The following is a 14,504-nucleotide window of genomic DNA, read 5'->3' as shown; positions in this document are numbered from 1 at the left end:
TAAGACGGGCTGTAGACTTTAGTTTGTGTATATACTATGTTATGATGAATAGGCCTATATAATACTGTGAGTTATTTGAAATCTGTTGATTTATGTTTGTGAAAATCGAATGGGAGAGGATCTTTCAATAAATCATTCAATAAAACTCGTCTTACTCCTGAACAATCTCTCCTTCTCACTTCTGAAATTATGGCTACACCCCTGGACACGATGACCCACTGTTGAGCACACATGTGAACCACATGATGACACATGATGAACCATATTACCACTATATTCAAGATTTCACTTCAATTTGGCTTAACGGTAGTGTGTGGAAATGTCAAAGTAAAGCTTATCTTTGAAGTCGCCTAATTGATATTTTTTTTGCAGTTCTGGCATAGGCCTACAGTGTGATTCCATCCGCCTGAAAAATAATTGCACCCTACTGAAGTGTATCTTAGCATAGCATACTTTCTCAGATTAAAAAAAGACACCGCTCTGGAAACTAGAGTTCTGAAGTTGTCTGAAGGTCACAGCATGTTAAGGGAAAAAGCAAAAACAATATAAGAGAGACGTGACATGTTTGGTGGTTAGGATGCATTCTTCAGTTCCCTCACAGTGTTTGTGGAAGAGCCTGTTGCATTCAGAAGTAGTTTGTGGATGTGACTTCTTCCTCCTTAACACCGGAAAGGCCGAGCCACAGTCATTTAACCTCTGTTTTGCATTTTAGAAATGAAATATCGCAGCTTTCAAAATGTGAAGATTTCCATGACTTTTCGTAGACCTCTCCATGACTTTCCCTTGTTTGCTGATTTTCTAAATCACACTAGGAGACGGCGGTTAGAATTACCTTTACCACCTTTAATTGACGGCTTGTTGGCCTTTTCTCAAATCCCCAGAATCATTGGCTTTTCTAGTGTTAAAGCTGGCATTGGTTCAAATATTAAGATCCCTGTTGAGAAATCTAGGTAGACCTAAAAGGTCTTTGAAAGAAATACACAGTTTGAGTAATACCGTGGTTCAAAAATATGAAAATGTAGCTACTATGTTCTGGTGCACTGGTTCATTGATCATCCTTCCAAGTTCAAAACTTTATTTATAGGTTGATCTGTTTTACCGTCAGGCAGCTGAGATGATGGGAAGACATGCAGCAGCATGTTGCGCTTTGAGGTCTGAAGATCCGTACTAATAAGAAACAGGAATGCGCAAAGGAAGCGTTTGTGTTCCTCGGTCTCGATCTAAAGATATACTGTGCGCTCTTCGTAGTCAACTTTCATCTCGTTGCCGAAGTGGTTGTCTCATTGCGGGTCCGTTTTAAAAGCTGGTTCTCAAAGCCTATTCTGTCGTATAGCTCTTTTCAAGACGGGACGATCCAAGGAATGCTGCGCCGGAGGAATTGATGTCTTTGTAGGTGAAATTCATCTATAGCAACAATCTCGCTCAAATGGCAGCAGCGCTCCCCAGACCACTGTCGGAGAGATGACATTTTGTTGAACAGTATTTCATTTCTCATTATCTCCTCATGCTCAATCCATCATCTCCCCCCCCTTTTCTCTCTGTGATGCATCCTCTCTCCCCTTCTCTCTTCCCAAAATATCTCCCTCACATCACTCTTCTTTCATTTCGTCCCGCACGTGACGCCACGTGACTTTCCTGCGCTCCTGTGAAGGCTTAGTGAAGAAGGGATCCTCCAGCATGCAGAGCGTTCACGCTATTGTGGAGCAGATACGGTATGTGTTAATGACATTTCTCAGTCCTATTGAGTTCAATTCTCCCTTTGAAACACTTCAACCAAGCAGCAGTTCTGGCATACTTGAGAACATAAGCAGATGCCAGGTATCCATGTCATCTGTAATTCACCGGTATCAAACAATTTCAATAGCAAAGGGAAAGCCGATTTCAGTAGACTGCAGTATTGTCTTGGTTGTTGTTGGAGTATTTCATTTAAGCTTTATTTAACAAGGCAGGGCAATCAAGAACAATTTTTTATTTATTTATTGTAGTTACTGAATCAAAAATATATTGTCTAAACATTCTTGATACTTGATACTAATTATGTGACGATTATGTTCCTCCACCACAAATTCTGTGACAATAACACAAACTACTGCTTGAGCTGCTAGACCTCTGGGTTAGCCGATAGCATAGCATCACTAGCTATTGATTTCATCTTTTACTTGACTTGCTGTATAATATTTCTTTATTTCTTTTTCACGCCAATTCTGTCAATGTCTGTTAGATGTTACTAAAGTATAGGCTATTACTGATTGTTCCTTTCAGGTTAGGAAACTAAAACAGCAGTATTAAAACAATACAACTGTATTACGTATTTGCATTTTAACACTGTGCTTATTTCACAAATTTCAGATCCAGCTGTCAGATTATCAAATCACCAAACAAAAACTAGCGGCTAATCTTTTCTTTCAAATCATTCAACTGTGTATCACTGAACGGATATCACCAAACTGACACTCATTTTCCCTTCTTTTCCTTTGAGTTGGAAAACGGTAGATCTCAGGTGGGGGCTAGCTGGAAGTGTGTTGCAATGGACACTACAGCTAACGTTGGATTGGACAAACATGGTACGTTGCTGGAGACTAATATCTTAAGATACCCAACTTCTGTAGTTTGATTATTTATAGCAAACCTAAAACCAAGTAGCCAACATTTGCTAGCTAAACTTGTTTTCTGTTGTTACTGTTCTTCATCTTAAAACAATTGTTTATTCAACGTTAGCCTTGCTCAGTCATTTTTGTGTTATGCTAATAACTAAATAGTAGTTTGCCAAATGTAGCCTCTGCTGAATCTGTGCAGTAATGCTACAGTGGCTAGTGTAGGTAGCTAAATACATAGGCCAGTATTAGAACTTGTATTAAGCCATATTCGCACAGGACTAGTATTACCTGGGGACCTCTAGTAATTTGTAATAATTGCGGTGGTCGTCTGTGATCTTAATCCCGTGCGAATCTGCCATGTCCGTAATTTGTAAAGTAAGAATTCCACCGCAAATTACGTACCATATTTCACCAAACACAGAGGTCATGTGATAATATTAGTCCCGTGCGAAGCGGCATCTCGGTGATTTGGGGTCGTGTTTTTATTTTTATTTTTTTCAAAGTTTTTTGTTTTCTCCGCACCTTTTTTCCTGCCTCTTTTCCGGTCGAGAATTATGGAGGCTGCGTTGGCGATTATAAATGAAAGTTCTGACAGCATTTTGGGTGCAAATTCAGGAGGCTCATCTCGCTACACAGCATGGAGACCCATTCGCCGAAAGAGCAAGCTCAAATCCATCAGGAAGGAGCGAAATCTCGAAAGATGACGAGATGGATGACATTCATGGCAGCATGCGGTAAGGAACACCGTATCCGGGGGATAATGTCAGTGAATTCGAGTAAAATACAGACTTCGCTTATCCCGTGCGAATAGGGCTTTAGACCATGTTTCAGCTACTACTGTAATAGCCAGGTATGTGCCTTTGCAGATTCAATAGAAGAATGTAAGTGTAATCATAGCTAATTCTGGTGTGTGTGAATGAGAGCGAGAGAGAGTGTGTGTGTGTCTGTGTCAGTGCTGTCTCTGCCCCCCCCCCCCCCTCCAATGAACAGTTAACCAGGGCCCTTCATAACAAAATTCATCTCTCTCTCTCTCTCTTTCCCTCCACAAGAAGATGGCAATTCATCCGATGCAGTTGTCAAGGAGGCGTATCAAGACAGCAAGCTAGATAATGTTTCGGTCTTCCTAAAGCTACGGCGAATACAAGGAACAGCAAATGCAAAAGAGCTGCAACAGTTCACAGTGCACATAATCGACATAACGGCACTAGAACTGCTCTAGAAGTACAAAAATTACACTCGAGTAGGCCGTGATGCTCCTGAGGTGGTTCGTGGATTGCACAAAGCTCCTGCCCAAGCATGCTTTTTTGCACATGAAGGATCTATATCTAGCCAGATGGGAAGAGGGTGAATCATGCCTCGAGTGGGTCTTCAGTCAAAGTTTTGTGGTATATTGAGTCTTTTACATGTGACGGCATTGCTGTTGAGGTCTGATAGGTCCACCGATCTTATTTGCGGTATGTGTTTATTCCTGTTGCCGACTCTCACGCCTGCCCATGCCTCTCAACTGTCTCACCGTTGATGGAGGTGAAGATGTAGGGTCGTGTGTGTTGGAAACATTCAGGTGCAGATAGTTGGGAGATGGAGTGCTGATAGGCCACTACAGAGTTAGTGTATTTCAGGAGTGGCATGAAATTATTTAAACTGGGGTAGTGTCAGAGGAGAGGCTGAGACAGTCATCGGACAATTAAGTTGGGAGTTCTTCGGTGCGTTTTCGTTTCATGCGCCTGTGCGAGCGACACCTCTCGTTGTTCGTGAATGTGTTTTAAAGTGAGGGGATAATGAGAAGAGGACGATGTGGCAACAGGAGGAAGAAGGGAATACGAAGTTTTATTTAGGCGGATTTCACGCCTACGTAACATCGTGTGGTGCGGACTTTACAAGGTCGGATCATTTTGACAGGTGTGAACATGCCATGTGGACTCGGGCGTGGACCATAAAATTGCAAAAGTTTCGTCCGACCCAAAGAGAAGAAATTATTATATGTGCTTGCAGACAATTTAAAGGAAGTCAAAGGTACAGTCTCATTCTTCTACATGAGAAAAAGGCCTAAATACAAAGTGGATGCAGTGTGTGTAAGATGCAGTGTGTGCAAGTTGGTTTACATACAAATACTTGTTGTGATCACGAAGTAATACAGCAGACACGTCTGACCAGAAACCCTTTTATGTTATATAATGGGGAAAAAAATAAATTTGTGAATGCATAGCAATGCAGTTGCACAATACACAACATAGCAGTTAATCTAAAATCAATACAGTTTTCCTGGAAGTGGTCTAACACTTGGTTCCAGCCCCCAAATCTAAAAGCCAAGCTATTTGTTAGCTAGTGAGCTACAGTTTTAGCTAGCTCCTCATCATCAGTGAAATAAAGTCAGTAGTCTAAACATTTAAAGAAGAAAACTTTGTCACAAAACATTGCATAAATATTCACAAACTGTTAACCCCTCGTATATGGGCAGAAATATGTGTCACTAGAAACTGAAATTGAATTATTTATATTTGAATTTGTATTGTTTAACTTGAATAATTGCATTGAAAAACTGAATCTGAGTAGCATAATTTGAAATTGAATTTATTAGTTTGAAACTGAATTCCAATAAACTTGAAACTGAATGTAGTATTATGAAATTGAATTCATTTGCTCTGAAACTGTATTCAGTTCTCACAATTCAAATTCAGTTCTCGTAATTCAAATTCAGTTCTTGCAATTCAATTTCAGTTTACTGAGACAACACATCCTGGTCGTTGAGGAAGAGCAATCGAGTGCAGATTCACAGAACTCCTACCATACTTTGAAGTATAGATATAGTTTAGGACACTTTTTAATGACAAATTTAGCCGAGCTGAATATCTATACACCAGTTGCCCATACAGTTGTGCTACCAAAATCAACCAATACAGAGTGCCAGGTGAACAATGCGTACACATGTATGAGAAGCAGAGCATTATCAGGGATGCATGCTAGTCACCTTTAGGTGACAGTCACCTTTTTGATCCCAAAATAGGGCACTTATGTGAATGATTTGTGAGTGGTTTTGTGTCTGCCCTGGTATCTGTCACCTTTCTCACTCTCCATGAGTTTGCATCCCTGATTATATTTTGCCATAATTTAACACAACGCAGGTTTAAAGGCCGTGCCAATCATACATGCTTGGTTTGCTTGTTATACAATGGCACTTCATCTTATGAAGGATAGTTTTGTGCTTTGTGACTAATTTTTTGTGTGATAATTGTGGAATGATTGCTGAAATGAGTTGACTGGGTATCTTGATTGGTGATTGTAATTATGCGTTTTTATGCTACACAACGAATTGCCTCATTGAGGGCATTAAAGTTTTCTAATCTAATCTACTTTAGAACACATTGGTAATTGCCAATAACACCTGTGAGCTAATAAAAGGATCTGAGCTGATTTTAAAGTGTGTGTGTTTATATGTGTGTGCGTGTGTGTTTATATGTGTGTGCGTGTGTGCATGTATGTGTGCATGCGGCTGTGGAAGGAGTACTTCTAATAAACCCTTTCCAAATGGATGGAGCCATGAACATTTACTATGTAAGAAAAGCTCATTTATAGTAAAGTATTGCCTGAATTCCTAAGAATTACCAATTAAAATTTATTAAACTCGTATTCTTGTCCTCAATCAGTCTTTTAACACAGTGCCTGGTTATATGGCTGGCAATTCACTGAATAAAATGTGATTGACAAGAGAGTCTTTCCGTTTCAGCAAATACATTCAACCAGCCAGTGTTTGATAGCTACTGGAATCAAGCCGGGAAAGGGACGCAAGGCTAGAAATGTGATAAATTACAATAATAAATTCAGTTAATCATAGAATATTTGATTGGCTCAAATGGGAGCTTTTTCTGGAAGGCCATTAAGGCAAGGCAATTAATAATGTTAAAATGATTAGGACATCACTCGCAACTGCATAGAGACCACCAAGGCTGACTGTTGCCCTATCCTTGCATAGGGTTATTGTGTCTTTGTGTGCCGTGGCATTTCTTATGCATGTTTGTCTTGAATTGTGCTTGCTGTTGGAACAGTAGAAGTCAAATTACTGTGCAAAGAGACACATTCGCAGTCTCATCCCGTCTACACATCTCATGTAAATTTATAGCAACTTCTGGTAAGACACAAAGTTGTTTTCACCCCCAAAAAAAACCCAAAAAAACGGCAAGGTTAAATTCAGTGTCTCAGAAGCCCAAGCGTGGCACGTGCCATACTAGGCTGTTAACATAGGAATGATAATTAACCACAGCACGCTACGAACAATGCTTAATGTGAGACAATGTTCCAAACGCTGTTGGTGCCGAAGCCGCAACTCTGGAGCGGGAAAATGCACGCAGGCTTAGTCAAAGCTCATCAAGACATCAAAACTATAGAGCAGATAACAAGATTTAAATTCCACGCAGCGGCTGCATTGATCCCAGCCACTCTCTGTACTGTGAGTCTTATCCTAAAGTAGATGATGTTGAGGAAATGATTGCTCTCTGGTATTGTTTTCACCTTCCCCCCCCCCACCCCACCCCTCTTCCCTCTGTTCTCCGCAGCGCTCGCCTGTTTCCTCCTCTCCTCTCTCTCAGCCACATCAAAAGCAGCCCTTTCTGCTTAATGGCCCATTAGCTCTGCTCTGAGTCTCTGTCAAAATCTCCCCGGGCTTCTCATCTTGCCGTTTCACTCATCCGTTTTAAGGGCAACAAAATATAAAAAAAAAAAAAAAAAAACAGAGGCTTGCACTTTTTGGCGGAGAGGGAGAAAAGAGGCATGTACATTACTATAATAGATCATTTTGGAATTTTAAAAGTATACAATACAGCTAGACCTGCAAGCCAGACAGTTTTGCAAGTTGATCTCAGCGTGTGACATTTATGGCCTCCCTATCCCTGCCAAAGATTTCAGCTGGGGGCGTTGATGCCTTACACTATGCTTAAGAGTCAAACTTACTGGTGCCTCCCATGCATGCGTGTGCCAGCCGCCATAAATCACAAATTAATAGGTTAAAGGTGCGTTCACACCTAGCATGTCTGGAGCATTCCCTTTGCCATTGCCATTTGAACTTTGGTGCTGCTAAAATAACGGCACCGAGACGCCTGAAAATGCGAGTCTCAGTCCTCTAGCTGCAGTGCGGTTCATTAGGAGTGATCTGAACTACAGGAAACTACCCCAAAACACAAGGGCTTATGGGTATAAAGTAGGGCTGAACAATTTATCGAAATTTTATCGAAATCGCAATATGGCCTACTGCAATTTTCAAATCGCAGGAGGCACAATATTTGTTAAAGGTGAAATGTGTCAAAATACCATTTTAAATGAAATATTGTGGTGCTGCAGAGATGTCCAGGCCTACACATCATGTTCTACAGAAAACATCTTTGTTTGGCACAGATCCCCGCAAAAATCACACCATAATCATTTTAATACGTTTTTCAATGAAAATGAGACTAATGATGTAAAAATTATCATTCCCCCTAATATCGCGAATCATATCGTAATTGCAATATCAGTCAAAATAATCGCAATTAGATCATGATACGTAGAGTTCTCTTTCGGTTTGTAGCAGCCCTTCTTAGTTAGATGCTCATATATAGCTATTTCTTCATCTGTTCTTAACTGGTATGAACACCAAAGAAGAAGAGCGCAGACAAGTGCATCATGCTTAGGGACAGGAATCAGATTTGTTTTGACCCCCCACTGCTTTTTTTTTTGCTTTTTTTTTTATTAACAAAGGAATAATATACAAACATCCAGGTAAACAATAGCAGTACATATAGATCAAATTTAAGGACACAAATGTATATGAGGACAGTTGCATAAAAATAAAAACAGGAGTGCATATATACACAAATATAAACATATTTAGTCAGAGGTTTCAGGGAAAAAAGTTCCATAATGTTTCAATAGCTTATTACTTTTTTGTTGTTTAATAAACTGAGTGATTTAAGTAGAGAATTCAGTTCTAGGAGAAAAGGTGAGATCTTAGGTAGTGATTTAGAAAACTTTTGTTTGCGAATAAAAAACTTTGGATATAGGATAATGAAATTAATCAGATTTTAAAGAGTTTGACCCCCCACTGCCAAAATCTCTAACCTGGCAGGATGACAGCGTAATAAAACTCTGTCCAATAAACAAGCTACTAGTGAGTCATGTGACTTTTGAACCTACACCAACCAAATACAAAAATGCGACAAAGTCAACTTTTCCACTACGGTTCCGACCAATGAATACAAACTGCAGGTGTGATCACACCCTAAATACTAACTCCAACAAAGTTAAAATGAGCATTTTCAACCTGCTGAGGTCGTTAGCCAGTATTGATCCGCTTGTAGAGCTTTGGCTAAAAGCACTACATACAAATATTGTTATTCTTAGTTTGATTGCAGTCTTTGTAAGGAGACACTGTGCAGTCTTTTTCTTCTTCTTTTATTTGATGTAATCCTTATGGATTCATAGACTCAATGAACCCTGCGGTGCTCCGTGGCTGCTATTGTCATTTATGTTTCTGACATATTTGTCAATAGAAACTTCGCAGTCATCTTGTTCACCTTCGAATGCACTTAGCACAATCCCTATGGCTGTATAGACTGCAGTGCTCCATGGGTGCTATTGTTGCTTGTGATTTGATGCTGCTGGGTGCACTTGTTGCTTTTATCGGTAAAATCAGCATCCAGTGCTTTTTATTTTTTTATTTATTGATTTTATACATTTAACACATTATACAATTATAACAACTGAATCTTCCCCCAAATCAAACATATGGCAGTATATAAATAATAATAAAATATCACTTAAAAATAATTAATTAGCTAATTATCAAGTTAAAAAGGACAAAAAATTACAATGGAAAGAAAAATTAAGTAAGTAAATAAATAAAATGAATAGAAAAAATAAGAATACAATCACAACATAGAGCAGCGTACAGCACACATTCCTCACAATAGATTAGTTGTTTTCACTGTAACTTCACACTTCCAATGCCTCTTCAATGTCACCATTTTTAACAAATTCCAAAAACATCTCCCAGATGTTATAAAACTCAGAGGCTTTCTTCCTAACTATACAAGTGAGTTTCTCAAGAGCCAAACTTGATGTTAAGCCAAAAGGGAATCCCATTGGATTTTCTGGAATATCATAGAATTTTGAGAGCTGTAATTCTCTGGGCACAGTCAGGGAATATCAGAGAATTCTACAAATGGGTCACTTTACAGGAATATATTTCACAACTTGTTTCACACATTCATTGCATTAGCTGGTGGTTTTCAGCCCAACTGTAGTGGAAACCAGACGGTTCACCCCCTTTAGAAACACAATGTTAAGAAAGCAGGATGGAAGAGCATTTTTAGGTCATGAGCCGCTCCGACTTCATTGTGGAAAGTCATGGAAAAGTCATGGAATTTTACATCAGGGCCACAGTGGGAACCGCGGATTGCTGTACATGCAGTATGCGCTTACATTTACATCTCTATTGTTTAAACCAGTGGCTCTCAACGTGGGGTCCGGGGACCACCAGCGGTCCTTGAGGGGGTTCCAGGGGGTCCCCAGCAAATTCATGAATTGTTAAACTTCACCATTATTTAATTTACAAGAAGTTAACACAATTAGAGAATGTAGAAGAATGACTGTTTTGATCATAGTTTCACTGTTATCTCTCTACCTACAATACAAATTCTCATCAAATGGGGGTCTGTGGCCTTTATGTGTACTAAATTAGGGGTCCTTGATATGAAAAAGGTTGAGAATAAACCTGGTTTAAACTGTAATTGTGGGGGGAAAGGGTCCTGAAGGGACTCTAATACTGCATCCTATCTTACTGTATGTGACCTTTCTGACTCTGTTATTATAAGCAATCCACAGACATTGATCCCATCCCTGCCCACATTATCATGCGCAGACTCTGAGCCCTTGTCTAGGCACACACTATCACTGTCAGGTATAAACTTGTAATGGAGGGATGAGGGGGCCATTTCATGCATCGACAAACAGGAAGTATTATCATCCGAACTGAAACGCTGAGATGCCTCCTGGTTGATTCTAGGCGACACGGACTCTTCTGCCCTGATACAAAGTGCCGCTATATGCATTATGAGAAGGTCTCCTCAAGGTAATCGCTAGGGTTTTTGAAGGCCGATACAATGCCCATGTTTTTGGACTGAAGCTGCCGATTGCCGCTATTTTGTGCCAGTGACAATTTTCATGCCAAAAATTCCAAGTATTCAGTGTTTCCCCCGGGATTTTATTCTTGTCGGGGTGAAAAAAAAACTCTGGAACAGCATTTAGAGCATCATGGAACACTAAAATTCTCCATTGAAAACCAGGATAATAATGATAATATAACATATTCATGCATAATTGTGTGGAATCTGATCAAAGTGCCTCATTAGAATTTATGTTAAGAGCCAACCAGTATAGTATTGCTCTATTTACAATAAATATGTAATGAAACTGCATCATATCCATATGATCCATATAAGTAGTGTAGCCTACTTGTACCTGTATCTCCATTTTATTTCTTTCTTGTGTTTTGGCACACACTTTTATTTAAAGTTCCATCTGTTTTTAATTGTATTTCTGTTTGTTTGTGTGTTTTTAGTTGTACCTGTTTACCTCATATATTACCTTTTATTCCTATTTTCTATTATATATATATATATATATATTTTTTTTTTTATTATTATTTTTTTTTTCTATCATTCATTGTGGTAGTTTCACATCACTGCTTTTGGGTTTTATTGTATGTAAAGCACTTTGTAAACATTGTTTTTAGAAAAGTGCTATACAAATAAAGTTGTTATTATGATTATTATTATGATGATGATTATTATTATTATTATTATTGATCCATATTGGAAGTGGGTCACATTGACTAGACCATATCTGATTTTTAATAAAGGGCTAATATTTGTAGATGCCAAACACTTAATGTGGAGAATGTATGGAGCTTGTTAGCATCCTCAGTATGGTGCAGACCAAGTGAAAACCCTTTGGGGAGTCTCCTGCCCTGGCATTGTTATTTATGAGCATAAACAGATGCTTCCTCTGATTAATGATTACTTAAAGAGTTCACTTGAATAGAAACAGCTAATTAGTATTAATCATGTTTGTGTTTCCTCGCTCTTTTTCCCCTCGTAATCTTCCACACCGTAATCTTCCATCGTTCCTTCGCCGTCAGCCTCAACATCTGGTCCTTGACAAGTGTGCTCTATTTTATTCATGGCCACAGTCAAGTGAGAGACGCAGCATGTGCGTAATGCACAACGCAACATGCTTAGAGCAGGAGTACCTGTGGAAGTGGGAGAACATGCGGCTTAATTATTCCCATGCTTTGAGACTGAAGTTACCCGGGTGGAGAAGTTTCTTAGCCGACTCTTTTTGTGCCGAGTCCTGTATCGACACATTATGCTCTCCTTCGAGTTTTCGTGAAGTTTGTTTTCAAAGAGCAGAGAATTAGCAGCCTTGTCACCTTGCTCCGCTCCATCATGCAATTACAATTTCCCTGGGTTGTTATGGATGATGTTTCAGCGAAGGTGAACTTCAATAAGCATTTCTGACAAAGTAATTGAGTTTAAAGGTGAATATCGCTGGGACAGGCATCCAGAGACCGCTTTTGCTTCAGCCTTGTATCTTTTTTTTGCCTCTGCTTGACGTTGTGTAAGAGCTTCGACTCGCTTTGAGAAGACGAAGGCATCAGAAATGATGTCTTGTCTGAAAGAAAATTCCAATACAGTAGGCGGATAAACACAAACACGCCCTTTGTCATTAAAGGTAAGACCTGGCTGAATTTTAATCCAGTCTAAATCTATTCAAAGATCGATAACGACGCTCAAAGGTCAATCAAATTACTTTGCTTGCTTTAAGATGGCTTCATTCCTCAGAGGGATTGAAATGTACAGGATGCACATAGGTTAGCTGACTTTGTCAATTGCTGTTTAATTAGAAGAAATGCCCCCGTCTACCATCATCAGTATTTGTTGAGGTGGTGGAATCCGAGTTCGATAAGCGGCGCGCGGACACCGAAAGAAAATGAGATCTCACCTTGAATAATTATATTTTATGCTGTAATGCCTAAAGCTTAATGACTCCGGCAAAAGCTGTAGGCGTTTCTGCAATCATTAACACATTCATATCGAGGCCTATGCATATGTATTGTCGAGTATAAACGGATTTAAGTCTGCTACACTCGGCCGACTGCCGCACAACTCCTGGCATCGTTTATGTAGCATGGCGAGGATATGAATGATTCATGAAGCCTCATCAAGCCTTTGAAGTTATAATATGATTTGTGTATGTCTGAAGGTCATTCCCATAACTATTGATATTGTGTAGATTGCTGTTGCTTTACTTGTTAAAGTCTGAGAATTCTTTTACATATCCTATGCTTTTAAAAAGGCTCTTCTGAAATGGAAAAAAATAGAAACTGCTGCAGCAACTGAAGGGAGCAGAACTACTTGCATTGCTGCTGTTTAAAGATAGCTGAGTGTACTGAGAGTTAGTGTTTGAGGCACTTTATTTGTACATGTAGGCAGTCAGTATAAAGTGGGTAAAACATGACATAGGGTTTCACTATACCAACAATTTGCGCACTTTTATAAAACATTGAGTACTTGGAATCATCGTTCAGATGTGTCAGAAGTTCTAGAGGGGAATTACGCTCCGTTCAAGAAATCCAACGCGCTATGACTTACGGCCTAGGACAGTCCAGCCAACATGAACAACTCTCCTAAAGCTACTGTAGTAATCAGAGAACCAGGACTCTAATATGAAATGTCATACTGATTTACAGCCCGGAGCAGCTCCACTGAGTGGAAGACCGGCTTTGTGGACTCATACCATGTTTGTCTGAAATTTTACTTCCAAATGAGCTTCATATTGCGTGAGGTCTATCAGTTCTGAACCAGTAAATGCCCTCCCTCGTCCCCAGAAAACCACCCATGGTGTTGCTGCAGTCACTTTTTTCATCTTTTGCAGTTTATTAGCCATGGAGCTATAGTGGGAAAATATGTTTGAAACTCCTATTTCTGGAGAAAGCAATTCATATGCACCGATACCAAACTGTCCCCAGGCAGACATTTTGATGTCATTCGATCGATCCGTCATTCAGTCGGTCAGTCGTTATGTCCATGTGCCGCATGATATCTCAGACACCACTAATCAAATTTTTATGAATGCTGCATTAGTTGATGCACTGGTTGGCCCAAGGATGGCACTACAAGGTACAAAAATGGTGACATATTTGTGTTGGACTATAGATCAGGGTCTACCTGTTTGTTCATTCGGTTGTTCATCCATATGTCACGCAAACTATCTCAGACACCATTGATCAGCTTTTGATGAAACCTGGCGGAAAGATGCATTTTATTCAAAACTAGAAGGGCACTCGGAGAGCTCCACCAAGGTTCGTGCTATTATTGCTTGTTCGTGAGTCAGATCCGGATCCAAAATTTAATGGGTTCTTCCTTGGCCCATGCTACACCCTTCCACGCCAGTAGTTTTTCTGTAATCCTGTTAACAGACAAACAAACAAACAAACAAACAGCACCAAAAACATAACCTCCTTGGCGGAGGTAATTACACTGATTAGCCCACTTGGGGGCGCTACATTGTTAATTCGTTCATTTGTCCATGTGCAACGAAGTCTCATATTTTGTGACATAAACACAAACTTTGAAAGAGTTCAGATTACATGTTGTGGACATTAATTAGGTAAATATCCCATATGTGACAGTAACATGAATTGGACATGCCACTTTCATCTGTTTGTCATGTGAAAAGTTAGCAAATGGATAGGATCAGGCAACTAAAAAAATTTGGTTAAGGTTAGGGAAAGGCTTTGGTCATGGTTAAATAAGAAAAACTTCACAGTAGAAATGTTCTTGACATGAATTGGGGATCAAACCCGGGTCATCGGAGCAG

Source organism: Centroberyx affinis, unplaced genomic scaffold (assembly GCF_046629955.1).
Source record: "Centroberyx affinis isolate AG114_WGS23_722 - 3 ecotype Tasmania unplaced genomic scaffold, CSIRO-AGI_Caff_v1 ptg009216l_1, whole genome shotgun sequence".
In the NCBI taxonomy this organism is placed as follows: Eukaryota; Metazoa; Chordata; class Actinopteri; order Beryciformes; family Berycidae; genus Centroberyx; species Centroberyx affinis.
The sequence above is the reverse complement of the archived record's forward strand: the minus strand, read 5'-3'. Positions refer to the sequence as shown.